The following is a 27,073-nucleotide window of genomic DNA, read 5'->3' on the forward strand; positions in this document are numbered from 1 at the left end:
TTAGCTAGCCAGGAAGATGAGATCAGCCTGAACAACTTAGCAAGCCCCTGTCTCAAAAAAGGCTGGGGCTGGGGTGAAGCTCAGCCCCAGGTGAGCTCAGCCCCTTACCTACCAGGTGCAAGGCCCTGGGATCAATCCTCAGCACTGATCCTCAGCATGCTCAGCCCATGAGCCCCTTGCTCCCACTGTGAGGGCCCACCTTGGTGTTGGTGGGAAGACAGATGGCTTCCTCGCCTGCTGTGACTGGATATATTGGTCACGGTCAGCTATAGTTTCTTTCTTGGTAAGTGTGATTATTGGAAAAAGATGTGAAAATCAAAACCTGTGTTCATATTTCTACAATTTCTGCTTGGCAGGTCTAAAAGTCTTCCCTGCAGTGGCAATGTGGGAGGATTTTGAGTTCAGAGCAGTCTGACCCTCAGAGTATTGGCCCCACACTTAGGAATATGACAAATGTTTGTTGGATGAATGGATGGATGGAAGTACTGGGAATTGAACCCAGGGCCTTTGCACAGAGTTATATCCCAAGCTCTTTGTTATTTCCATTTTTGAGACAAACTCTTGCTAAATTGCCTAAGCTGGGTGTGAATTTTCAATCTTCCTGCCTCAGCCTCCGAGAGGGAACTTTCTGTGTGCTAATATAGGTACAGAAAATAATATGCTATAATTTCAAACCAGGATATCACATATAGTTTGAAACTTGGGGTAAGTAAGCTGAAATTTTATTTATTTATTTGTTTTCTAGAGATGAAATCCAGGGCCTTGCTCATGCTAAGTAAGTACTCTACCACTGAACTATATCCCCAGATCTTTTTTTTTGAAACAGAGTTTCATTAAGTTGCCCAGGCTGGGCTCAAATTTGGTATCCTCCTTCCTCAGCCTCCTGAGTAACTAGGGCTACAGGTATGCACCACCATATCTGGCTTAAAATTTAATTTTACCCTGCCAAGAGTTTAAAGCCTATGTGAAAATGTTGAGGGCTCTTGGTGTTAGATATGCAAGGGGAGGAAAAGGGGTAAAGAAGCTTGCTCCCCTCATTATTTGAACTAAGGTTTTGCAGATGAGAATCATCCATATAGCACAAGAACTTTCTATTTTGTAGGGAGGAAAGAAATCCCTGTAAAAATTTTGAAAATTCAAAAGAGGTAGAACACATCTGAAATCATTGCATTTGGGGGAGAGTATTGATTTCCTAGTGAAACTGTCACTTACAAATTATCTGCTCACTCATAACAGCTTGAGGAAATGAGAACATACCTGAAATTCAGAGTTAAACATATTTTATTTCTTGGAAAACAGTGTTTATCGTTAAGAAGTCATGACAAGTATATTTCATCTGTGAATAAAGGCAATTCGGAGGGTGTTACTGAGAGACATAAAGGAGAGGTGATTCTAACTTATGAATCTGTTGCTGTCTACAGAAGTTAGCAAATCCAAAATGAAATCACCAGAAATATAAAACCTCAGCCGTCGCAGAGCATGGGAGATGAAATCAGTGCTCGCTGATTCAATAACGTGGGACAGGGTGAGTTGGGCAGTGAAAGAACCTCTGGTCTGAACAAGAAAACCTCAATCGCCATCTCAGTTATATATATGTTCCTGGATTTTGCTGGTCTTGAAGAAAACAAAGATTCACTTATACATAGTGTAAAAACGTCACTGCCACCAATCAAAGTGGAATCTACCCCACGGTAGCCAGATCCGTAAACCCAGGCTGGACAAATGGGAGGGAGATTAGGGGGTTGGGGGTCGGGAGAGAGAAGCAGAGCGATCCAGGCGGATCATTTGCACTTTGTGCTGTGGAGTCCTTTGTAGAAATATGAAAAATCTGCGATGTGCTTAGCTGCATTCAATTCTTTGTTCTGTGCTATCCATTCATCTGTGAAAAGGCTGGCAATGTCCCAAAACATGTGTAACAGGAGTGGCGGAGCAACACACAGGACGCTGTAGACAGACAGCTCGAAACTCGTCGGGCCATACATCACCGGGCCCTTTCTGCCGTGTTGAGTGGCTTCCAGCCACAATTGAAACTTTGGAAGGAGACTTCAATGATCGTCAGACACGCAGGTGGCTCATGAATGGAGAATCCCTTTACACATGCTAAGTGTTATGGGCGGGTTTTTTTTTCTTCCTGATGTGCTTCAAAGTGAAAACATAGACATGTCTTCCTTGCTTTCAAAAGTACAAGTAATCTTTCACTGCTCATCATCTCACAGAAATGATGACTATTTCAAAAACCATTTGGCAGAAAGCAAAGGAAACATGCTTTTTAGTGATCCTGGGGGTTCCAAGTAACAACAAAAAACTTTCCCTTCAGAGGAGAAAATTTCTGCATGGGGCAGGGTGTGTGTGTGTTTCACAGTTGGGGAGGAGAAGATTATGCACGTTCGGATGGTGAATTTTCCCCTGCTTCTTAGACCCACACCCAACAATACCTGACCTGTGAAGGTTTAGTGGCTACATTATTAAATTTAAATGCACACATTTCTGAAACTGATTATAGCAAAAAGAAAGTACTGTGATTTCCCCTTATTTATGGGGGTGTGGTTCCAAGGTATTCAGTGAGTGTCCACAGGCTTAGACAGTACCTAACCCTAGATATGTTATGTTTTTTTCTTGTACATAGATACTGTCCTTATGATGTTTACACATTAAGCACAATAAGTGATTAACAACAATTAATAGTAGAATATAGCAATGTACTGAAAATTTATAAATTAAGCTGGGTATTGTACACACCTGTAATACCAGGATTCTAGGAGTCTGAGGCAGAAGGATCTCAAGTTAAAAGGCAACTTGAGACTCCATCTTAAAATAAATAGAAAAAGGCTGGAGACAGCTTAGTGCAAAGGCTCCGGGTTCAATCCCTAGTAGCCGAAGGGGGAGAAAAAAATTCCTTTTAGTATTTTTAGGCCATGGCTGACCACAAGTGGCTGAAACCGTAGGAACTGAACCATGGAGAAGAGGGACTACTGAACATTTAAAAATCACTGTTTAGGGCTAGAGATACAGTAGTAGAACACTATGCCCTGAGTTCATTCCCTAGCACTTTGAAAAAAAGTAAAGAAAAAAGGGTAGGGGGAATCACTGTTTAACCACAGAAATAGAACAATGACCAGGCATATGGGATAAACTTGTTGACTTTATGTCAGAAACGCCCTAGAACTTGTGTTTCATCAGAACTGCCCCGAGCTCAGTCTCTGCGGTTATCACTGGTCTTCGTTGCTGGTTTGAGGCCACTGCCCTGCAGTGCTACCTCTCGGCTCTGTGCTTGGCCCAGACTTGGCCAGGCCTGGTGGCAGGTCAGGAGGCTCCTGTTTGACCTGGTGTCACACCTGGTAGCTGACACTAAGGACGGCACTGATATGAAAGCCAGGGAAATGGAGCAGCTCAGGGTGCTTGGAGAGCTTTGGGACGCTGTGGGGGAGGTGGGTGGGCTTTGCAACTTCTGCCTCACTTCTGAGGAGCTGGTCTTGGGGGCGCCCAGGTTCCATATTTTACCTTCTGTCCTGAGCTTCCAGGTCTCCAAAGTGGCTGCCCCAGTTTCTAGAGAATGAGGTGTGATCATGGTGATGACATAGTAGAAATAACCTGTTATTTTGTGAAAACATTCCAGGGTTATTAAAAAGGAAGTGGAGCTTTTGGAAGATCACTCACCAGAAACATCTTGCCCCTTCCCTTAGGTTTCTCCACAGAGAAGGTAATCATGATCCTGTGTGGAAGTGAGCGTTCACCCTCTGCTCCTTAGGTAGGCTCGGTTCCATAGCGTGAAAAAATGGATGGTGAATGAATGAAGGAGTGGACGGTGAAAGGTGAGTTTCCAGGAGGCTGCAGGCAGAACTGGCCAGCCAGAACCAAAGGCGACCAAAGCCTGCCTGGGACTTGCCGGTGTCTCTTGCAGAAGCTCTATATTCTAGGTCCCCTCCTTCTAGTGGTATCCTTCCCCGACCCATCAGGAACTGGGCGGCTAGATTTGAGGACCTGGGAGCTCAGGTGCGAAGGTAAAATACGGAAGCCAGGCCAGCTCCTCGGAGGCAAGAAGGAATTTATAAAGCTCATTCACTTCTCAAGGATACAGTTGTCGGATTTAGCAAATAAAATACAAGATAACCCACATGGTGGTCCACACCTGGGATGCCAGCACACCAGGAGGCTGAGGCAGGACAATTGCAAGCTCAAGTCTAGCCTAAGCAACTTAGTGAGACACTGTTTCAAATTAAAAAACAAAAAAAAAAGGAGAAGAAATGGGCTAAGGCTGTAGTCCAGTGTGAAGGACCCGCATTCAATCTGCAGTACCACAAAAACAAAACAAAAAATAAGGATACTCGGTTAAACTTGAATTTTATATCAACAACTCCATTTTTAGTATGTGTCCCATACAATATTTGGGACATAATTATACTAAAAACTTATTCTGTATTTTGACTGGCAACTCTGTAAGACTGGGGAAACGGAAGCTCCAGGAAAGCAAGTATACTGGAAATTAGGATCCAGGTTGGAACTTCTGATAATAAAGTCCCACATTTGTGCCGTACATTGAGCCCCACAAGATGGTTCTCAATGCATCACCTGACCCCCAGGACAGTACAGTCACGTGTGACGTATCAGTATTTTTGCCTAGATGGATCGAATACAGGACAATGCTCGCAGGAGACTATAACGGAACTGGAGTTTCCTCCCACCTGGTGACGCCGTAGCCGTGGTGACCTTATAGTGCAGCTCATGGTGTGTTTGACAACGCATGTAACTGCCGAATGATGCATTTCCCCAAACGTGTGCCTGTCGTTAATTGCCGCATGACGGTGTTATTTTACTCTCACTTTAGAGTTGAAGAAATGGAGGCTCGGCGGAGTCCTAGCTGTGCGCTGGAAGAGGTGTGGAGAGGCTCTGCCAAGAGGTGGTCCCTGGGTGGTGCCTCTCTTAGAGACCTCTGCCGACCCCAAGTGTTCAAACTGAAACCCACAGCCCCATGCTCAGGCTCCAGTCTCCATCAGCAGGGTCCCCAGAGGTTTACTCACCTGCCTGCTTCAGGTAGCGAGAAGCCAGGGGGCGCTGGGCACAGGGATAGAGTAGAGCCAGAAGACAGGACCCCCCCTGCCCCACACCTCAGCCCTGCGGGACCACCCTGCTGCCAGGAGGTGGGGAGGTGCTTTGCTTGGGACCAAGGGCAACCCCTGTCCTCTATGTAACTATTAAGAAACTATTTTTTCTGACATGCACATTGAAGTATTTCAGAGAGGGTATACTGTTGTCTGCAATTTACTTTAAAATGCCATTATAAAACATAAGATGGATTTATGGCTGGATAGATGGATATGTGATGAGATGTAATAAAATGTTAATGGTAGAATCTAGGAAGAGGTATATAGTTATTCGTTGCAGCATTATTTCTAGCTCAGCTGTAAGTGTGGACATTTTCATAATAAATATTGGGAACTGGGAATGGTGGCACAGGCCTGTAACCCTAGCACTCTAGGGTTAGAGGCTGAGGCAGGAGGATCTCAAATTCAAGCCCAGCCTGGACAACTTAGTGACTAAGCAAGAACCTGTTTTAAAAGAAAAAAAATTTAAAGCTGAATATGAAGGCCTCAATCCCCAGTACCAAAATCTTGTTTTTCACTAATTAAAAACTATATATCTACTCATAGTAACATTGGACAATGCAGAACGGTGAAATAGCAAATCTCCGATAACTCCACAGTGCAGAGACGTTTTGTTGTATTTTCTTGCTTTTTCATGCATTTGTTGTTGTTTACGAATTGAGAATCATTCCATATATAACGTACATAGTTCTCTTTTCTGCTCTGTCACACAGCAGCCAGTGTCCAGTTTTTGAGTGTTTATAATGTGCTGTGATAAATCCTTCATGTAAGTAAGTTACCTGACCTAATCCCCATGTCATCCTGACAGCACGTCCCCTGTGTTGATGACACAAATCCACAAGCAACGTGTCATGTCTACATGATGTCCCATGGCACTGAGCTACATCCCCAGCCCTTTTTATTTTTTATTTTGGGACAGGGTCCTGCTAAGTTACTGAGTTGCCCAGGTTGAGCTCAAACTTGAGATCCACCTGCCTCAGCCTCCCAGAGTGCTGGAATTGTGGGGAATGCACCAGGATGCCTGGCTCCCATTTTCACTTTTAGAAATAAAGTCTCAGAGGCCCCTGGGCAGATGTCCCGTCTCTCGTATCTGTCCCCTCCTTGTTCCTTGGCTCCCAGACAGTCTTTTCCTGGCTCTCCCAACCATTAAAGAATCACCATACACCTTGCCAGCATTATCAGGCCCTCCGGGGCTCCTGGGGCTCACAGAGACCCCCTCAGCCCTCTGGGGAATGAGGCCTCACCAAGTCGAGCCTCTCTTCCCAGCAGAGAGGGACAGGGACCCTACCTAGGTGGCCCCCATTAGGAACTATGCTTCAGCTGTCCTCTGTCCACTGGGAGAGGGGCTTGCTGGGGAGTGTGGGTGCCAAGTGGGGGTCGGGGAGAGGGGACATCACCAGGAGGGAGTTCTGGAAAGTGAGGTGAGGTGTTTTTAAGTTTTTTAGTAGGGCATGTGTGGCACACGCATGTAATTCTGCCTCTCTGGGAGACTGAGGCAGGAGGATCACAGTTGGAGCCACACTGGGCAATTTAGCAACTTAGGGAGATCTCATCTCTAAATAAATACATAAACACATAAATATTAAATTTAAAAGGAGCTGGGGATGTAAGACAATGCAAAGGCCCTGTGTTCAATTCCCAGTACGGATTTTTGGTTGTTGTTGCAAGGATAGAGCCCAGGGCTTCACAAATGCTAAGCAAGCACTTTACCACTGAACTATACCCCAGTTCCCAAATTTGGTTTTATTTTGTTTTTATTTATTTTTATTTTTTGAGACAGGGTCTCACTGTGTAGTTCAGGGTGGCCTTGAACTCACTATGTAGCCCAAGCTGTTGTCTCAAGTTTGTGGCAATCCTCCTGCCTCAGCTTCCTGAGTGCTGGGATTACATACAGGTGTGCGCCACCTACGCCCAGCCCAAATTCGTTTTTTATAGTTGAAGGTTCCATTTAAAATTCTTTTCTGCCTACCAGGATCACCATTTCCCATTTGTTTCTCTAAGTCTGTTTTAAACCCGGCATTTGAAATCACAAGGCCTTCGCGCGCGCGCGCGCGTGTGTGTGTGTGTGTGTGTGTGTGTGTGTGTGTGTGTGTGTGTGTGTGTCTTGAGGGGTAGGGCATCCCATGAGGATACAGAATCTTACCAGCTAAGCAGCCCCTTGCTGTGCCTTTCCAGAGCTTGGTGAAGCCCTGGAACCCTGGCAACAGCTGGAATCCCAACTCTGCCAGGCCCTCTGGGGGACCTTGCGCATGCTAGTTCTCCTGGCCAAAGTCTCAGTTTCCCCATCTGTGAAACCAAGGCGGTATTTTTTCCCTGGGTACTTCGGCTGGTGAGACGGGGCCCATGAAGGTCTGCAGGAGAGCCAGACACCCAGAGGACCCTTGCGTAGGGAGCAGGGCTGGCCACTGCCCCAGCCTCCTGGGGGAGGTAGTCGGGCCTCACAGACTTGGCGCTGTGCCATCTGCCCTGCTCTTCCCTGGAGCCCAAGGGGAAAGTTTTCTCTTCCCTCCTCCTCCTGTCTTCCTGTGCGTGTCGGTGGGACTCCTCCAGCGCGCCAGCTCCCAGGGCAGCCTGAACCGTCTCCCCGCCTGGCTCCTGCCCTGTGGCCCACCGGGCTGTTTTCAATCTGGACGCCATGCATCTTCCGCTCAGATCACGGCCGCCTCTTTGATGGAACTAATGATGATCTAGGGCCCGGGAGCCGCAGGCTGCCCCACACAGGGATAAATCCTGCTCGGCACAGACAGGGGCCTCCAGCCTGCATCCATCCCTCCTCCAGGCTGTGGGGACCCCTCCCCTCCGCCAGTGGCTGGGCCTCCAGAAGGGAGTGTTTCTCCCAGGCCCACAAGGGGGGGTCCCAGGAACCCTGGTGTGTGTGTAGGGGGGGGAAGGCTTGTAAAGGGGTCATTTATAAGGATATCATATCTCCTCAAGATCTGGGGCACCAGCTGGTGCTGGAGGTGACACCCTCTGGCAGCCACTGTTACTCAGGCTCAGTTCCAGGCACCTTGCAATGCTGGGGACAAAAGAGGAAAGAGACCTAGCTCCTGCCCTAGGGGCTCATGGTGAGGCAAAGGGACAGGCAAGCTGACCACCCCAAGCTGTGTGTGTGAGGAGTGAGGCGGAGAGCCCAAGGGCTGTGGGAGGCAGGGCGGAGAAGACCAGACCCAGCCTGCACAGCCAGGAAAGCTTCCTGGAGGAAGGAGCCCTGACCCAGGCCTTGTGCAGACCCCACATGGAACAGGTCATGTGTCCCAAACACAGATAATCCAAAGTATAAAAGGATATTAAACCCTAAACCCTAAATCTTACACATCTGCTAAAATTAAAACAGCTTTTTAGCTGGGCCCAGTGACACGCACTTGTAATCCCAGTGCCTTGGGAGGCTGAGGCAGGAGGACTGAGAGTTTGAGATCAGCCTGGGTAACTCAGCCAGACCTAACCAGGGACTTTCTTCTCCCCAGCAAAGGATTCCTAGCAAACCACTTGTGGCTGAGTATCCGAAACAAACGTGACACACGGCTGGGAGGCAGGAGCTCACCTGGGCTGGGGGACTCCAAATAGGATTTAGTGCTTATGACAGGAGCTGGCATTGGGCCACCTGCTCAGGTGGCTTTGGAGACCCAGCAGTCTGGGCTGGGGCCCTGTCTACCCTGACTTACTGGCCCAGTTTCCCAAGCCCTGTGGATCTAGAAGCCCTGGAGGCCTCCATGCAGGCTGGCCATGACCTTGCAGGGCCTGGGGAAGGGACAGGGGTCGCGCGGGAGGGCAAAGGATAGGGATGTACTCCATCTTGGGAGGGGGGCTGCGAATACAGTAGGTGCCTAATAAATGTTTGCAGTGTCAAGCGCTATGCTGGGGGTTCCTTCTCAATTCCCACGGTCAGGGCCCTGCAGTGAACTTGGAGGGGGGAGTGGCCTAGGTCGGAGAGGGGAAGGGGTGCAGTACCCTCTTGGGAGGCCGCCCAACCCCCAGGGGTGCTTAGCCTGGCTCTGCAAAAAGACCGCTCCTCACCCCGGGCCGGGTCAGTGCAGGGGTGGGGTGGGGGAGGCGGCGTCTGCAGTCTGCGCCCATCACCTGAGCTGCACCGGGCGGGGAGCATAACAATTATTGGGAGAGGTTTAAAAAAATCATTATCAAATAACTACAGCTTGAAAAAGTTGGCGGGCGGGATGGAAAACGCGGGCTGGATCGCGCCGGGAAGGCAGCGCCTAGGAGCGGCGCGGAGCCGCCAAGCTGAGCCGCGGTAGCCGCGCTGGAAGACGACGCATCTGCAACACATTTGTGCGAGGGTCACCTGGGGACCCGCGGCTGGCTGCGGGCGCGGAAGGAGGGGCGCTTTACAAGCTTTCCTGGGGGACCCCGGCTGGCGAGCGGCGAGGCCCAGGCGGCGGGGAAGGGCGCCCCCTGCCTGGCGCGCACGGAGCCGGGACGCCGGGAGATGGGAGAGGGCTATCCGAGCCTCAGTTTCCCCACTTGAACAACGACGTGGGCAGGGTTGAAGGACTCTTGTAGTGGGGGATATTCTAAGAGTTTCTTCTGGTCACCTGCGATTCCGTACCTGGTCCTGATCTGGGGTGGGCGGGCGCATCGGTGGAGATCGGAGTGCTCCTGTTGCTCCCAGGATGGTCGGGCCCCTGTCCTTACACTCCCAGCCCCCTCTGCATTGCAGGGCAAGTCTCGCCCTCCCGCTGGGCGTTGGACTTCTGCGCAAGGCCAACTACACCTTCCTGGAGGTCACTTCTTAGTGCCCCCTCGTCTGCTTTCCCTGGGGGTTCCGCATGTGGCCCCATCTCTTCAATGGGCAGTCTCCCCCTCCCCCACCTCCTCATTTTTTTTTTTTTTAAACAGGACTGGAGATTGAATCTGAAATCTTTTCACTGCGCTACAGCCCCAGCTCCTTTTTGAATTTTGAAGTTTTGAGACAGGGTCTCACTAAGTCCCTAAGTTGTCCAGGCTGAGCTCAAATTTTCTATTCGCCTGCATCTGCCTCCCAGAGTGCTGGGATCACGGGCATGCGCCATGATGCCCGGCTCAGTCCCTGAATCTTTAGCTGTCCCCTCTCTTTTCTCCAGCACCTCCTGCTGCTGCCACCCTGACTGGCTGCCCTGGGGCTTCTTGGATCTTCTCCACAAAAGTGTCCAGTTTTCAGATCCCCTGGCCCTCTGCCAGGCCATGACAGGAAGCAGTGTCTGAGAGGCGCCACGGACTCTTAGGTGCTCACTTCCCTTCAGCTCCCCAAGTCCTGGGTCAGAAGGTTTCAGTGGGGTCGTTGGAGTCCATCTGGACCATTCCTGAGTGTTTTCGCGGCTCCCCACAAAGCCAGGGAACCGCAGAGCCAGCTCTCCACCTAGCTGCGGGATTCCTCCTTCTCCATAACAGAGGAAGGGCTCTCTCTTTCATTCTCTAGTCAGCCCAGCCTGCGGTTCTGTTGCCATCGAAGTTGTAGGGGAGGATGTCTCCTGCGGGACCCTCTGTTCATTCCCTGCACCCATTACTCATATGGCTCATACGCTGCCCTCACTGGGGAAATCCAGCGAGAGAGTAAGACTTGGACAGATCTGGGTTGGCCTTGAACCTGGGTCCTGGGTAGGCCCAGGAAAATGAACAGAGAAGCCGCTGGCCTACAGGAGGCCACCCCAACCCCAGGAAGGAAGCGGGTGATCCTCCTTCTGATGGACAGGTGACTGGGGGCAGGACGGAGCAGCACCCTGGACCAGGGAGCCTGACAAAGCAGGAGGGGTGGGTGTAGCTTTGGTTATTCACTGCTCACAGTCTGCGTGTCCCATCCAGTCTGGACTTTGCCGGCTGTGGAGCCCACCTGCTCTTGCTTTTCTTCTCCATTTTCCCAAGAGGCCAGTTCTGGCACCAACTGTCACCAAATGGTAAACAGCCCGGCACAAAAGCCCCTAAGAACGGTAAGATAAGAGACGCCCCTGGGGGAAGGAAGAAAACCCTCACAGGAAGCCCAGCGGGTAAACGGTTGCTTGCATGGCTGTGAGGGTGACGTCTCTCTTTCCCAGGCAAGGCAGTGTGCCTTTGGCTCCCTGAGGTCAGCCGATGTCACAGAGGGGAGCTCTCTGTGTGCTTTGGGGCTGTAGGCAGGACCAGAGGACCAAGTCCTGGCTCTGCGAGAGATTCCACCAGGAGCTTCTGGTTCCCATCTCTCTAAGTGACCACCTCGAAGGGGCCTCCAGAGGGGACAAAGAGGCCAGGAACAGAGATGCTGAGGTCAAGCCAGTCCATCATGTAGTGAGTGCCCTTGTGAAGTCCTGACCTTCGGAATCCATCTCTCAAACCACAAAATGGGGAGTGAAGTCCCTGCCATGGAGCTGTTGCAAAGATTCCTGAGATAACGCAAGGGAGGGGGTGATACGGCCTTTGTCACATCTTGAGCACCTGCCATCATTTCTAGCTAGTCCAAGCGAGGTTTGGGGGCTAAGGCCAGCCAGGCTGCTTCGTGTGTTTTGCAGATCTGAAACCTGATGAACAAGAATACCCTCCACCACTCAGAGCTGGGGCAGATCTCCCAGAGAAGCTATCTGCCTCCTGTGCCTCAGTGTTATCCTTTCACAGGGACCTGGATGAGACTGATGGGAAGACTGAGACAGAGACAAAGAGGGAGAGAGGGACAGAGGGAGGAAAGAGAAGATTCTTGTTTTTTTTTAGACAGGGTCTCGCTAAGTAATTCAGGCTCACCTCGAACTCACCTTGATCCTTCTGCCTCAGCCTCCCAAGTGCTGGGATTATAAGCGTGCACTGCCACACCTGGCAAGATTCTTGTTCTTGCTCATTGTTTGAGAAACATGAGTTAAGCACCTTTTAATTCAATCCACCTAGCATTGATTAAGCACCTAGTGTAGGCAGGGTGAGATGCTAGGAGTATGGCAGAATTGCCTGGGACACTGGCTCTGTCCTCAGACTGCTCACTGTCTGGGGAAAGGGGTGGAAATGGGTGACCCTAGTCCAGGCTGTGATGGAGGATGGAGACAGCGAAGTCAAAGGAAGGAGGGGACACAGATCTAGACTTGGGGAGGTGGCTGGGAGGGAGGGAGGGTGTCTAGACACACAGGGAGCCTAGGTGTTCACAGAGGACAGGGGAGAGAGCAGGAGGATTCCCAGGGCTGGGACACATCATGTGGTTCCATACCTTGAGGCTGTTGTGCTCCCCGGGAAGTAGGGACAAGGAACTCAAATCCAGTGACTCACTCTGTCCTCTGCCTGGCCCAGCTTGGATAGCTGCGCAAACAGGCCGAGGAAGGGGTTTCCAGGCCACTCTTCGGTGCACCTTGCCTCTTCCCTGGGGTCACTCCTGGCCACCTCTGTCCACATCCTGCCCATGCCTTTCCTCACCCCAACCCTGTAGTTACTGAATGTACCCCACTGGGCTAGAACCATCCCCAAGGCTCCACATCTCTCCAGGACCTGGGAGGCATGGGATGGGGGTAATGGGGGTCCTGGTCCATCACACCATAGGGCCTCACCTCCCAGATCCTGCAGAGGCCCATCCCTGGGCTCCAGAGATGGAACCCCCTTACCTGCCTATCCCTCTTTGATTCATCTGCCCTCTACCGACTGGCACCCTGCTGCCCTGGCTCTTACACTGGTGCAACTTTAGGGCGTGCCTGAGTCCCCATGTCCCAAATGCACCTGGGACTCTTTCTCATCTCAAGAAAACTTCCCATCTCTACCCAGGCCATAAACTTGGAGGTCATTCATGAGACCTCACCTTCTACACCTAATCTGTCATCAAACTGTGTAGATCCAGCCAGGTGTGGTGTTGCAGGTCTGTAATCCTGGTACTCAAGAGGCTGAGGCAGGAGGATTACAAGTTCCAGTCTTGGCTGTGCAATTTAGTGAGACCCCTCTCAAAATAAAAATAAAAAGGGGCTGGGGATACATCCCAGCTCAGTGTGACACTTCCCTCACGCTGTGTAGATCCTGACTCCAAAACACATCCCTGGCCTCCAACTTCCTTGCACCATCTCTGTGGCTACCATCCCAATCTTAGTCACCACTGTCATTGCTCTGATACCTGCAGGATCTTCTGTCCTGGCATCACCTCCCTCCCCTCTCCACACTGCAGTCAAGGTAACTGAAAAAAAAAAAACAGAAACAAACAAACAAACAAAAAAACCCCCACCAAGTGTCCTCTGATCATATTTCTTCCTGCTTAGAACTTTTGTTATGTTGTTATTGTTGTTTTGAGTGAGGGTCTCCAACTCAAGGCAGGCGCGAAGTGCTGGGATTACAGGTGTGCGACATCATGCCCGGGGCTTCCTGCTTTGAACGTCCAGAGGACTCCGGACAGTCAATAAACTCTGTTTTCCTTCCCCCTCCGTCTACCAAGTCTAGAACTCAACTGACAAAGAGATGTGCAGGTGCTGGGTCTGCGGAGACAGGAAGGCTTCCTCGTTATGGGCAGCTGAAGTGAACAGAGCATGCTCAGAAGGGACCAGAAAATGCCGGATCACTTCCTTCTACCAAATCCACCAATCAGATGGGTCTGTCCTCCTCCTTGGGCAGGGGAAGTGAACGGGGAAGTCCATGGCTTCCCACTGGACTTACATCCACCCACCCTTTCAGGCCCCTAGGGTTTTGCCTGATACACCTGTCCATGTTGCTTAATCTCCTGACCCAGCAGGCTGCAAGCTCTAGAGGGCAAGCACAGTGGCCAGTCCCTCAGGCCTGGTGCGTTCAGACCCTCAGCAGCTACACGTGGCTCTAGCTGGTTTACTAACCTGCTTCCTTATCAGCTGGCAATAACTGCACCTCGGGTAGACCTCATTGGCTACGATACTGCCACTACACAAAGCTAACTAACACGTTCCCTTGCTCATCTCACCCGATGGCCATTCACACAGCTCTTTCTTGATGCCTGATTTGAGGAAACTCAGGTGAACTGGGGGCCAGTCCTCGTGTAGATTCCGACTTGTGCTGGAGTCCCTGGTCTGGGGTGGGGAATGACCCTGAGTCCACAGCCCAGAGTCACAATGCTTTGCCCCTGCAACTCTCCTCTTCCACCAGCACTGGTTTGGGGTGAGGATCTGGGCATACTTGCTATGGCTCCTGTGGAGTGGAGGGAGGAATCTCAATCCCTCATCTGTGCTGGGAGCTTATTGCAGAGCCTGTCCTATATGACTCTCCTATCACCCACCTCACTGGGTGCTGTGGTTTTACCAGTAGGGCAGATAAAGGAGCCAGTGTCCATAGAGGTCAGGCAATTTATTCAAGGCCGGATAGGTGATAACTGTACTGTAGGGATGTATTTGGTACTGACTATGTGCCATGCCCAGGTCTAATCATTCTATGTATATTTTCACATTGACTTCCATACACTAACTTATACTAACCCTGCCAGGAAAGTGTTATTTTTTAAGGTCCACCCCTCACCGACACTGAGAAGTAAAATTTGCACTGAGCTACATCCCCAGCCCTTTTTATTTTTAATTTTGAGACAGAGTCTTGCTAAAACTCTAAATTGCCCAGGCTAGGCATGAATTTGTGATTCTCCTGCCTCAGCCTCTCAGAATGCTGGGATTACAGGCATGTGGCTATAGGCCTGGCTGCGAGTCTGTTTTTGTACATGATCTAATGCAGTGTCTCATTCAGTCCTTTCTGATGATTAATTCTGTCCTGTATCTGTTCCCCACTGCAAGCTTCTAGAGGGCAGTGGTGGCTTCTGATAACCTTTCTGAGGTGATCTCAAGAAGGGAGATGACCAGGTATATCATGCAAGTACTGTGGACTGGGAGTCCCCAAGCCCGAGTTCCAGAGAGATCTAGGGTCTAGGCTCTGGTTCAATCCCTGGCCAGCTGGGTGGTCTCAGGTCATGTAACCTCTATGTTCTTGTCTTTAAAATGAGAACAAGAACTCTCCAATCACGGGGTTGTTGGATAACTGTAATAATCCATGTTGTGAGGACTCTGGACAGTCAATAAATAAACTCTATTTTCCTTCACCCCTGCCCCCCACCAAGTCTAGAACTCAACTGACAAAGGTGCTGGGTCTGCAAGACAGGAAGGCTTCCTTGTTATGGGCAGCTGAAGTGAACAGAGCATGCTCAGAAGGGACCAGAAAAATGCCTGATCACTTCCTTCTACCAAATCCACCAATCAGATGGGTCTGTCCTCCTCCCTGGGGAGGGGAAGTGGACAGGGAAGCAGGAGGTGGAGAGGTTACTCCCTGTACTCAAGAGAAACATTCAAGGATGGGAATAAATGCTCCTTTAATAGAGAGATTCCAGCACTCAGTACATAGTAGCTCTTATTAACCTATTTCCAGTTTTGCATTAATTTCCGCCTGGGTGGATAACATTATTGCTAAAACCCTTTCCTGTTCTATTATGCGGGGTTTTGAGATTCTCGTTTGAGCAACCTTCCTGCTCTCTCTGTGTGGGTTTATGCTGAGGTAGGCGCCAAAAAATGCCATTTCAATCTTGGTGAAATTCCTCAAAACATATTTGAAATCCACTTTCTCTTTTCCTCCCTTTAATCCTAGCAGGAATTAAGTCCCCACCGAGTTTCCTTTGGTAGGGACTGGCCACTGCAGGGTTGGGTTGGAGCAGATGAGGGATCCTCCTAGCTGTAACAACGGGAGAAACCGCTGGGCACCTCAGTTTCCCGGCTGGAAAATGGGACCCAGTCCTTACAGTCTCTTCTTGCCTTTTTTTTCCAGAGCTGATTTGAAGAACAAACTAAATGACACCCACATGCAGGATACATCAGTTACTCTGTCTGCCCTAAGCCAATTCCTTGCTGCTCTAATGGGACTAGTTCTTCTGGCCTTTGTGATTGGTCCAAAGGGGTGGTCACATGACATTACCTGGCCTATCACAATGCTTCCCTGGGAGTTTCTAATCTGGAGCAGGGAAGCAAAGCACTTTTCTGTTTTGGACATGAGTTTGAAGCTCACAGGACACATGTTCCCTGCTTCATGGACAGAGAGGTCTGCAGTGAGAGCAAAGATGGCTAATCCAGAGGGAGCAGCAGATCCCTGGGGCAGGCAGGACCCTGGCTCCTGAGGGTTTGAAGGCCAGCCTCTTCCTGCCTGATTGACATTTGAGCTCTTTAGGTCAATGTGTTCCCCATTTCTGCTGAAACTATTCCAGTTGTCATTTCTGTCACTTGCTTCTAGAATCTTAACACCTGCCTCCTTGGGAGGTTGTATAAAAACCCAGGAACCTTGAGAACAGGACTTTGCTTTGGCTCTTGTGTCCCACTGAGTCTGTAACAGTGCTGAGCATGTACTAGGTGCTCAATAAATATTTGCTGCATGGATGTTTTCATAATTACTGAGGCCTCATCTGAGTAAAATCCCAACCTCAAACCAGGTACCTTTCTTCTTTCCTCTCTCTCCTTCTTTCCTCTCTTCTTGTACAGCCTCTGCCAGCCTTTCAAAATGCAAAAATGAGTTTAGAAGCCAGGCATAGTGGTACACGCCCATAATACCTGCACTCTAGGAGGCTGAGGTAGGAGGATCTCAAGTTCAAACCCAGCCTAGGCAACCTAGCAACTCAGCAAGATCCCTCCTTAAAAAAAAAAAAGAAATGCTGAGGATGTAGTTCAGGGCAAAGACCCTAGGTACAATTTCCACTACTGGGGGAAAAAGAAGTGACGCTAGGCCCAAAGCTTGGCTTTATACAGCCTGGGTTCAAGGTGGGCCAAGCCAGTGGGGTAGAATTTATACCCTCATTACCCCTGCCCAAGAAGTCAGGTTGTAAACGTGCTCTCAAGAGCTAGGCTCAGCAGACTGTGGCTCAGAGAGGATATGAGAGCAAAGTCAATTTATGGATCTCTCTCTTCTGCTCCATGGGCCAGAATCCCTGCCTGGTGGACTTAGAGGGTTTCCAGTGACAGGGCAGGGTGAGCTTGGCTGACTGGGGCGTGTGTCAGGAGGAGGCTTTGTGTAGACAGGGGGCCACCCTCCTGGGGATGCTGCAGCTGGCCTGTCATGCCGTGGCCAGCAGGAAGTATCCCTCCTAGGGCCGTCCTGATTCTAGGTCTGTCCGGGAGAACTTAGGGAGCTCAGAGGGCAGAGCTGCAGGGGAGGGGCAGGTGGCCGGCGCAGTCCCTTACTGGCCCCTCAGCAGCTCCGTGCAAAGCTGGCTTCAGCTTCATTCTGCTCATTCCAAACCCTGGCTGCTTTTGATTTATTAGCTGTGGGATTGTCGGATGGTGAAAAGAAGGTTCCAGCACACCCGGGAGGTTCAGGAATTCATTTCACACTTGACTATTTTTTCTAACACCTACTAATGTCCTTCATGTTGGGCCTGAAGTTTTGGGCATCTCCCTTCTCACAGAGTGTTTTAAGAGTGGGGAGTGGGAGGCAGGAAGTTTCCAGCTGTAGCCAAGCATGGCCCTGTAGCAGGTGAGCAAAGGGGGAACACCCAGAGTCTGGAGTGGAGTCTGGAGGGGAGTGGAGATGGGTGGGGAGATCAGACTTCTTGTTTCTTTCTTTCCTTCTGTTGTTTTCTGAAGCAAGGTCTCACTACATATGTAGTTCAGACTGGTCTTGAACTTACTTTTCTTTTTTCTTGTTTTTTTTTTTTTTTTTTGTTTTGTTTTTTTTGGTACCAGAAATCAAACTCAGGAGCTTGTGCTTGCCAGATAGGCACTGTGCTGCTGAGCTCTATCCTTGGCCCTTGAATTTACTATGTAGTAAATCCCAGGCTGGCCTCAGATTCACAGAAGTCCTCCTGCCTCAGCCTCTCAAATGCTGGGATTACAGGAGTGCAACACTTGCCCTACTTCCTGTTTTCCTGAAAACAGCCCTGGATGAGAAGGCAGAGAGTATGGCTCCCTCCACCCCAGTTCTTCTTGTTGTGGTACTGGGGATGGAACCCAGGCTACATCCCCTTTTTTAGTGATTCAGGATCTCACTAAGGTGCTCAGGCTGGGCTCAAACTTGTGATCCTCCTGCCTCAGCTTCCCAGAATGCTGGGATTACAGGCATGTACACCTGCCTGGCTGGAGTGGGGCTTTTTAAATTGTTGTGGCCATCCTTTGAGACAGCTCCACCTGGAAAATGGGTGTGATTAGCCCTCCTGCAAGGCTGTGGCAAGGACAGATTGAAGCACAATCTAGGTCCTTAATGCCTGGGACAGTGGCAGGACCAAACCCGGGTTGCATGTGAGCGGCTGAATCTGTCTTCAATCCTCCCACGGCAACTGGCCCCTAAGGCTGTTTTCCGGGCCAACGTTTCTCTGTCCACTTGACCCTGGTTTCCTTTCCCTGTGTTTCTGTTCAAATCTGACAGTGCATAAGGATTGCCACTGCCTGACTGGTCCTTAGGCAGACCCGGTTTGATCCTTCCTGACACCAGGCCCGGGTCCTGTCTCTTCTCTCTGCTGTCACATAGCGCTCTCTCTAGCTGGGGGGAAGAGGCCTAGGGATGCGGTGTTCCCAGAGAGGCAAGCTACAGAGACCTCCGGGCAGTCTGACCCCTAGCGACCCTGGCTATGGTTTTGCTCGTGTTTATTCGTCCAAGAAAATGCAGAGCTTGTCTTCCTTGAGAAAGGGGACAGGTATGGGCGGGGACGGGGGAAATGTGCAGAGGTTCTTCCTGTTTAGCCCTTTCCCTCCATAAGCAGCATCTCCTGAGTCCCCAGCAGCCCAGCCCAGCCTCTCAGGGGCTCTGAGGAAGGGTCTCCGAGGTCTGCCAACTTTGTGAATGTCTGCTGATGGTGGGTATGCGAGTGCCAGAGCCCTTCACAAGCCCCAAGTCAGAGAGCCTGGCATGTGGGGACTGCTTGAATTCCTGCCCTGTGACCAAGCAGGAAATGACTGTCCTCACTGAGCATGGGGGGTGGGGAGGGATGTCATGAAATCCATGCTGTGCCTGCCTTGTCCTAGATGAGTGACCCTATGGGGTGATCGTGAGGCCGTGTCCTCCCTGGTCCAGACCCTAACCGATACAAGATGAATGGAGGGCGTCCTGCCTGGGAAGTGACACGGCTAGGGGCTGGTCAGGTGTGAGCAGTCCTTTTGGGGTGCAGGAGGTAAGGGGTGCGTTGTTAGTAGCCAGCTAAATGAGATTAAACCACTCAGAATCTGCCTGCTTTATTCTTACCTTGTCCTATTCCTTTTTAATTAATTAATTAATTAATTTATTTATTTATTGTGGTGCTGGAGATTGAACCCGGGCCTTTTCATTGGGTGGCATCCCAACTCTTTTTATTTTTTATTTTGAGGCAGCGTCTCAATAAATGACTAAGCTGCCTAGATTGGGCTTGAATTTACAATCCTCCTGCCTCAGCCTCCCAGAGCATAGAGGACAGAGGTATGGGGTTGGCAGTTCTCAATAATGTCAGAGATGAGACACGCCCCCTAGCTGGGACAGCCGGTACTGCCCTCTGCCTTTTTGCTATGTTCGAGCCTAATACTCTTTTTTTTTTTTTTTTGGTTTTTCTCCGGTACCGGGAACTGAACTCACGACCTTGCGCTTGCCAGGCAGGCACTTTTGCCGCTGAGCTAAATCCCCAGCCCCTTTTTTGCTATGTTCGGAAGGGGAGAGGACTGTGAGCCGCGGGAAGTTCATCTTGATCACGTGATCAGTTTCTGCTCCAGCTGGCCCTGCCCTGGGGCAGATGAAAATGAACTTGGAGGGGTCAAAGGGCACCGGGGGTCAAAGTATCAGCCCAGCAGGGAACCTGCCACTTTGCTTAGAACCCTCCAAGGGCTTCCTGCTGTGCTGCCTCAGGAGAGGGGCGGGCACCAGCCCAAGGTCCTGTTGACAGTGGCAAGGATTTGGGTTTCATTACAGTCACAGCGGGAAGCTCTTGACGGGTGATAGGCAGAGGACGGATTGGATCTGAATGATGCTTGGAAAATGGCATTGCTCAAGAAGCTGAAGACAGGAGTGGCTCAAGTGAGGCTCCAGAGTGATGCTCTGCCATTCCATCTGCCCGGGCTTCCTGCGTGTCTTGTGCCAGGCTCTGCACCTGCTGTGAGGTGTCAGCAGGAGGACAGTTGGCTCCTGCCCCTGGTGCAGCAGGGCTCCGATGAGCAAGAGGCAGGAAGCAGCCATGGGGGGTATCATGGATGCACTGACCAGAGAGCCCAGGGGCGTCCGGGGCTGGTAGGGGTGAGCATTCCTCAAGCCGGGATGAGTGAGCTAGTTAATGAGGTGCCAGGCAAACAGGGTGAGAAGGTCTGGTGGTGAGGGTTCTGGGGAGGAGCTGAAATGAGACCAGTGGGTCTGCAGCGAGGGGACCATGGTAGCTGCAAGTTACTGAGACCCTTGTTGTGGGCAGGGCTCCCAGGGACCTCATCAAGCCAGGTCCAAGATCATCTTTATCCCTGGGAGGCACTGAAAGACTTTAAGGGGCCCTGACTAGAGGTGTGTGTGTGTGTGTGTGTGTGTGTGTGTGTGTGTGTATTATTTTCTTTCTGTATAGGAACTGGATCAGGGCCTTTGCACTGAGCTACATTCCTAGCCTCTAAAAAATATTTTTTTTAAATTTTGAGATAGAGTCTTGCTTAAGTTGCCCAGATTGGCCTTGAACTTGCAGTCCTTCTGCCTCAGCCTCCCAGAATGCTGGACTTACAGGCTTGCAGTTGTGCTTTACAACATAAACTCAAGCAAACAGGCAGAAGCCAGAGGCCCCAACATGGGCCCGGCTGGCATGACCAGCCCACAAGGAGGCCCAGACTCCTCGGCTCCAAGCGGCAGAGTTCCAAGGGTTGTGGGAAACGCACGGCCCTGGGCAGAGAGTGGTGAGTCCAGCAGGATCCACGAGCTTGGCCCCAGTGGGCACAGGGTGCGGCCCAGCCCTCTGGCATGAAGGCGCCATGAACTGTGAGCTGTTCCTTCCACACACAGTGACCGCAGCCTTTGGTCTTGATAAGTAGATTATGTTGACTCATGGCTTTGGACTTCAAGTCCCAAAACCACAGTCTGGCTCCGGGTATTTCACTGGGGAGTAAAGAGATAGCTGGTCAAAGGCAGCAATGCCTCTTCCTGGCCTTGAGCAGGAGACTGGCAAGTGGATGTGTGTCTGCCCACCCGGGAGAGTGGTGTTCTGCTTGGGGCCAGCTATACGCAAAGGGTAGCTGCAGGCAGGAGTCCAGGAGGTTAGTGGGGCTGCCATAGAGCTTAGGAAGAGTTGCTGCTGGTTTTGTTTTCATCCTTTGCAGTGCTGGGGGATCAAACCGAGGGCCTCATGCATGCTAGGGAAATGTTCTGCCACTGAGCAACACACTCAGCCCTGTTTATTTGGGTTTCAATAACAGCTTTATTGAGATAGTATTTGCATATCATGTAGGTCATCTATTTAGAGTCTCTCCTGATTGTCTTGCCCCAGCCCCTGATAATTACTAACCTACTTGCCTGTTCTGGACATTTCTTTCCTTTTTTTTCTTTCTGTCTTTTTGAGACAGGGTCTCACTATGCAGTTCAGGCTAGCCTTGAGTTCTCTTTGTAGGCCAGGCTGGTCTCGAACTTGCAATGATCCTCCTGCCTCAGCCTCCTGAGTGCTGAGACTGTAGGCATGCGCCATCACACCTGGCATATGGACATTTCATATAAGTAGCATCATTCAATAATTCAGCAGTCCCCAGCCTCTATGACACTAGGGGCCAATTTTGTGGAAGACAATTTTTCCATGGCGAGGGGTGGGAGGATGGTTTTGGGGATGACTTAACACACTACTTAGATCCATTCCTGTGCAGTTCATGGTAGGGCCCATGGTACTATGAGAATCTAATACTGCTGCTGATGTGACAGGAAGTGGGGTTCATCTGGTGATGTGGGCAATTGGAATGGCTGTAAATACAGATTAAGCTTTGCCTACTCACCTGCTGCTCACCTCCTGCTGTAGGGCCTGGTCTGTGGCCCCTGGGGGTTGGAGAGCCCTGCAATCAGTGGTGCTTTGTGTCTGGCTTCTTTCACCATAAGGTTTTCAAGGTTCATCTATACTGTAGCATGTGATAGTGCTTTATGTCTTTTTATTGTTGAATATCATTCTACTATATGGATGTACCACATCTTGTTAATCCATTTTTCACTTGATGGACACTGGGTTGTTTCTGCTGTGTAGCTAGTTTTTAGGTTTTTTGAGATAAGATTTCACTATGTAGTCCAGGCTGGCCTTGAACTCACTATGTAACTCAGGGTAGCCTCAAACTCACAGCAATCCTCCTCCTTCAGCCTCCCTCATTCTGGGATTGCAGACACGCACCACCATGCCTGGCTGCTGTTTGGCTATCAAGAATAATGTTGCTGTGAACATTTGTGTACATTTTTTTTTTAATTTTTTTTTTGTTTGTTTTTTCTCCGGTACCGGGAACCAAACTCACGGCCTTGCGCATGCCAGGCAGGCGCTTTTGCCACTGAGCTAAATCCCCAGCCCCTGTGTACATTTTTTTAATAGTAACCTCATGCATGCTAGGCAAGTGCTCTACCATGAAGCTACATCCCCAGCCCTTTTAAAACAACTTTTATTTTGAGACAGGATCTCACTAGGTTGCCCAGGCTGATCTCGAATTTTCTATTCTCCTGCCTTCCATGTAGAGATTTCAGGCATGTAGCACCACATCCACCTGTGTACACGTCTTAGTGTGTTACATTTTCATATGTGCCTAGGAGTGAAATTGCTGGGACATGTGGTGATTCTATGACTAGCCTTTTGAGGAAAGGCGAGGTTATTTTCCACAAGGGCTGCATCATTTTGCATTCCTACTAGTAGTGTGTAAGGTTCCCGTTTTTTCATATTCTTCCTAACACTTGTTATTTTCTCTTTTTCATTATTGCCATCCCAAAGGGTACAAAGTGACATCACACTGTGGCTTTGGTTTTCATTTCCCCAATGATTAATAATGTTGAGCATCTTTTCACGTGCTTCATGATCATTTGTAAAACAAACAAACAAACAAACAAAAAACCTATTTTGCTTTACTGAGGATTGAAGCCAAGGTCTTGGATATGCTAGGCAAACATTCTACTGTTGAACTACACCCCTAGCCCTCTTGAGAAATAGCTACTCAGCCCCAGTACCAAAAAAAGAAAGAAGATCTCTTCAGATCCTGTGTCTTTTTTTTTAGTGGCGCATTTGTCTTATTATTATTGAGTTGTAAGTGTTCTTTATGTATTGTTGATACTAGTTCCTTATGAGGGATTCAATTTAGACTATATCAAAGGACTGTTTTGGTCCCTGGAGGTCATGTTGGGAGGATTCCCTATTTTTCCTCTGCTTATAGTGGATTTCCAACTACTGTATCAAATATAGAAGGAATGGACTTGAAATCGCTGTTCTGCAAATGTCACAATAATCATTGCTTGAGTCAAGAGGCAGTAATGAATGTTAAAATTGGTGGGTAAAAATATATGGGAAAGAGGGCATTTACATTGGCCCAAAGGGGCTGGGGATTTAGCTCAGCGGCAAAAGTGCCTGATTGGCAAGCACAAGGTCGTGAGTTCGGTTCCCGGGACCGGAGAAAAACCAAAAAAACAAACAAACAAACAAACAAATACATTGGCCCAAAGTACTTCCTTCATAGGATACTTAAAAGGAAAATGGTAACTTTATACTAGAGAAAGTTGTAGACAACTCCCTAATCCAATAGTTACAATTTATATCACCAGTATGGGACAAACTAACATCATATACCCCTTGATATGATGAACTGAGAAAGATGCAATTTTACTTTTGTAGTATTCTTACCCAAAATGTGCAATCTGAATTTGTGAGAACACATTACACAAAGCCACACGGAGGTACATCCTAGAAAACAACAGATCAATCCTGCTCAAAGTATCAAGATCAAATGAGTGTGGTGGCACACACCTGTAATCCCAGCACTCTGGGAGACTGAGGCAGGAGGATGGCAAGTTCGAGCCCAGCCTGCGCAATTTAGTGATTTAGCAAGACCCTGACTCAAAATAAATTAAAAGGGCCAGGGATGTAGTTCAGTGTGAAGGTCCTGAGTTTAATCTCCAGTACTATAAAAATTAAAAAATAAAAAGGGCTGGAGGAATAGCATGTGTGAGGCCCTGGGTTCAAGCCTCAATATTGTATAAATGTATATATACATATGTACAGTATACACATACATAATTACACATATGTACATACATCTGTATCTTTTACAGATAAAAAGGTGTCAATAACAAAGACCAAAAACTTTCTTATTTTCTGAGACAGGGTTATACTAAGTTGCTCAGGCTGTGCCCAAACTTGAGGTCCGCTTGCCTCAGCCTCCTCAGTGCTGGGGTTACAGGTGTGTATCACAACATCTGGCTTAATGCTTCCTTAATCATCCCTTTAAGTCCAGTATCTGTTTCTTTCTTACCAGGTCCTCAAGTACACCAGCTAAAACAGCAGTGCCCTCTCTTGTGCTTGTTATTCTTCCAACATGACAAATGACAAGTCTCCGGAGGAAGAGAGGCTCTTGAGATCTGGCTTTAATCCACCATCTTAATGGGAAGTCGCTCTGTGTCCTGGAAGTAGAACAGCTGTGCCAGGCAACCCTGCACCTGACCTCAGCGGATTGGTGTCAGGTGGGCACCTGCTCAGGCCACCCACAGACCTTCCCGGTGATATTTAACATGAACAGGTGAGGTGCTTGATGATGTCAGGAGCCTTGGAGCCAAATGCCCCTTGTACTCATTGTACCTCTAAGCTACAGAAGAACACTTCCAACCCTGCCCTTGCCTGGGCTGGTTCCTACTGGCTTTCCATCACAGATAGCCTAAAGCATGTGACAAAACAGCTGTTCAGCATGGTGGAGACTGTTCACCGGGGTTCTACACACAGGTGGAGATGCCTAGTTGGTGGATACAGTGCCATGCCGCATGTCTGTCCCTGTGGGCCTGCAGGGGGACAGTTACAATTTGGAGCCTAAAGTCTCCCTGGACATTGCAACTGAGGAGTCACCACCTAACGTTAAGCCATGGAGGTGGGTGAGATCTGAAGCAGGGTCAGCTGAGCGGTAAGAGCAGCCTTCCGGTTGCACGTACATACTGTGGGAAACACTACAGTAGCTTTTCACCTCAGTCTGTGTGAGAGCCATCTGGGAAGTTTATTAAAATTCTGATTCCTGGGACCTGCTCAACCAAGTAAATCAGCACCATTGGAAGTGAGGTCTGGACCTCAGTATTATACCAAAGCTCTCAGATGATGGTAAGGGATACCCATTCAAGCAGGAATCAGTGATCGCTGCTCCTTTTGAAGGCATGCTGGGCACCTGCTATGGGGCCAGGACTGCAAGAAGGGAGGCCCCAGAGAAGGTGCAGAGGTTCTCTGTCCACGCCGCAGGACCTGGAATACATGAGGGGTCTCACAAGCCTGAAACAGTCATTAGATAACAAGGCAAAGCAGTATGCAATTGACTGTCACATGCATGCTGCCTACTCTTACTGCTCAGCAAGTCTCAGGAACCCAGAGACTGAGGGGACAGAAGACTAACTCAGAATAATCTGACACAGCATGCATTGCCTGGAGACCTGCCATGTTTTACAGCCTCCAGCTCTCTGTCTCCTGGGAGCTACAGAGAGGCAGGGCACAGGGTCTCTGCCTTTGATCTGAGCTCCAGGGGTGAGACTTCCTAGCTAAGGGGAGACCTGGGTCCTTGTCAGAGGATAGCACTTGCCAAAGGAATTTTGGGGAGTCTCAAATACTCCATGTATGAGGTGTGATTGAAAAAGACAGTGAAATTTTGAATTTAAAAATGTATTAGAAAAAAATGTATTAGAGTAAAAGACACACTGTCATTAATCCCCCTCCAAAGCCTTCCTTGCTTCAAACACACTTATCCCATGATTCCTGCCACTTTTTGAAGCGGCTCTCAAAGTCCTAGTCCATGAGTGTCTTCAGTTGTGCCGTCATGGCTTCATCGATGTCCTGAATCAATTCAAAATGTTTCCCTTTCATGGTCATTTTGACTTTGGGAAGAGCCAGAAGTCACATGGTGCCAGATCCAGTGAACAAGGTGGAAGAGGACACAGCGTCATGATTTTATGAGCCTGGCTTTCTGTTGCACGACAGTCGGCAGCAGCACTCACCGTATTTTTGGTCACACTTGAAATCCAGCCTGGGCACCTTTTGTGTCTATCACAGTGTTAGGGATCTGTGGCTTCCAGGCACCCATGGGTGCCACACCGTTGCTGCAGCTTGAACTTGGCCTTTGACTTGCACCCTTCGCCTGCTGGGAGCTCCCTGTGCACTGGCAGACACCAAAGCTGATGCTGGTGGTGCCATTTGAACAGTGCCTCATGGAGAGGAAGGGGTGGCTGACCACCTCCCAGCTGCCTTGTCCCCTCCTGAAGCCCCTTCCCATCTGGCTTTCCCTCCACTTTCTTTCTGGCTCCTCCAGGTGGCAGGAGCTGCCCTCTTCTCTCTTGTCCAAGGCCTGGATGTGCTCTCACCCCAGCATCTCCCCTCCTGCTTGGCTCTGGCCTTAGGGGCTCCTCCACTCTATCTATGAGTCTTGGATCTGTGCTGCACTCAGCTCTGGGTCCTTGGAGTACTGGGGCACCTGGATCTGTGCCGGGAAGGTGACCCTGAGCCAGTGCAGTGGGATGAACATACATCGTTTTCAGAACTGGCATCAAATTCTGCTTAGAAGCAAATCCTCCTTGTTTAGAATTGATCAGAGCCTCCAGGGATGGAGACAGGCCCATGGAGGCTGGGCTGCTTTGCCTGACAGCAGGCAGATTGCCGGAGCAGGAGGAGGCTGAAGGGGGAGGACCAGGGCCAAGATGGCAGAGACATCCCCAGAGAAGGATTTTAAGAGGTTTCTATAATTGCAAGGCAGATCTCTTGTGTCTCCAAGCATCAGTGCACCTTCTGCCCACACAAATGCCTGGTATGAGTGGGTTTCTGGATGGAAAACAAGAAGATTTCCACAGCTGGTGGCTGTGCTGGTGGGCTGAGGTGTCTCCAGCAGGAAGCTGAGATTGCCCCAAAGCGAAATTCAGTTGAAACAGTGCTCTAGGTCCTGGCTAGTTGTGAGATGTGACCAGTTCTGCCCCCG

The sequence above is a fragment of the Chinchilla lanigera genome, unplaced genomic scaffold (assembly GCF_000276665.1).
Source record: "Chinchilla lanigera isolate Chin_1 unplaced genomic scaffold, ChiLan1.0 scaffold00055, whole genome shotgun sequence".
Taxonomy (NCBI): Eukaryota; Metazoa; Chordata; class Mammalia; order Rodentia; family Chinchillidae; genus Chinchilla; species Chinchilla lanigera.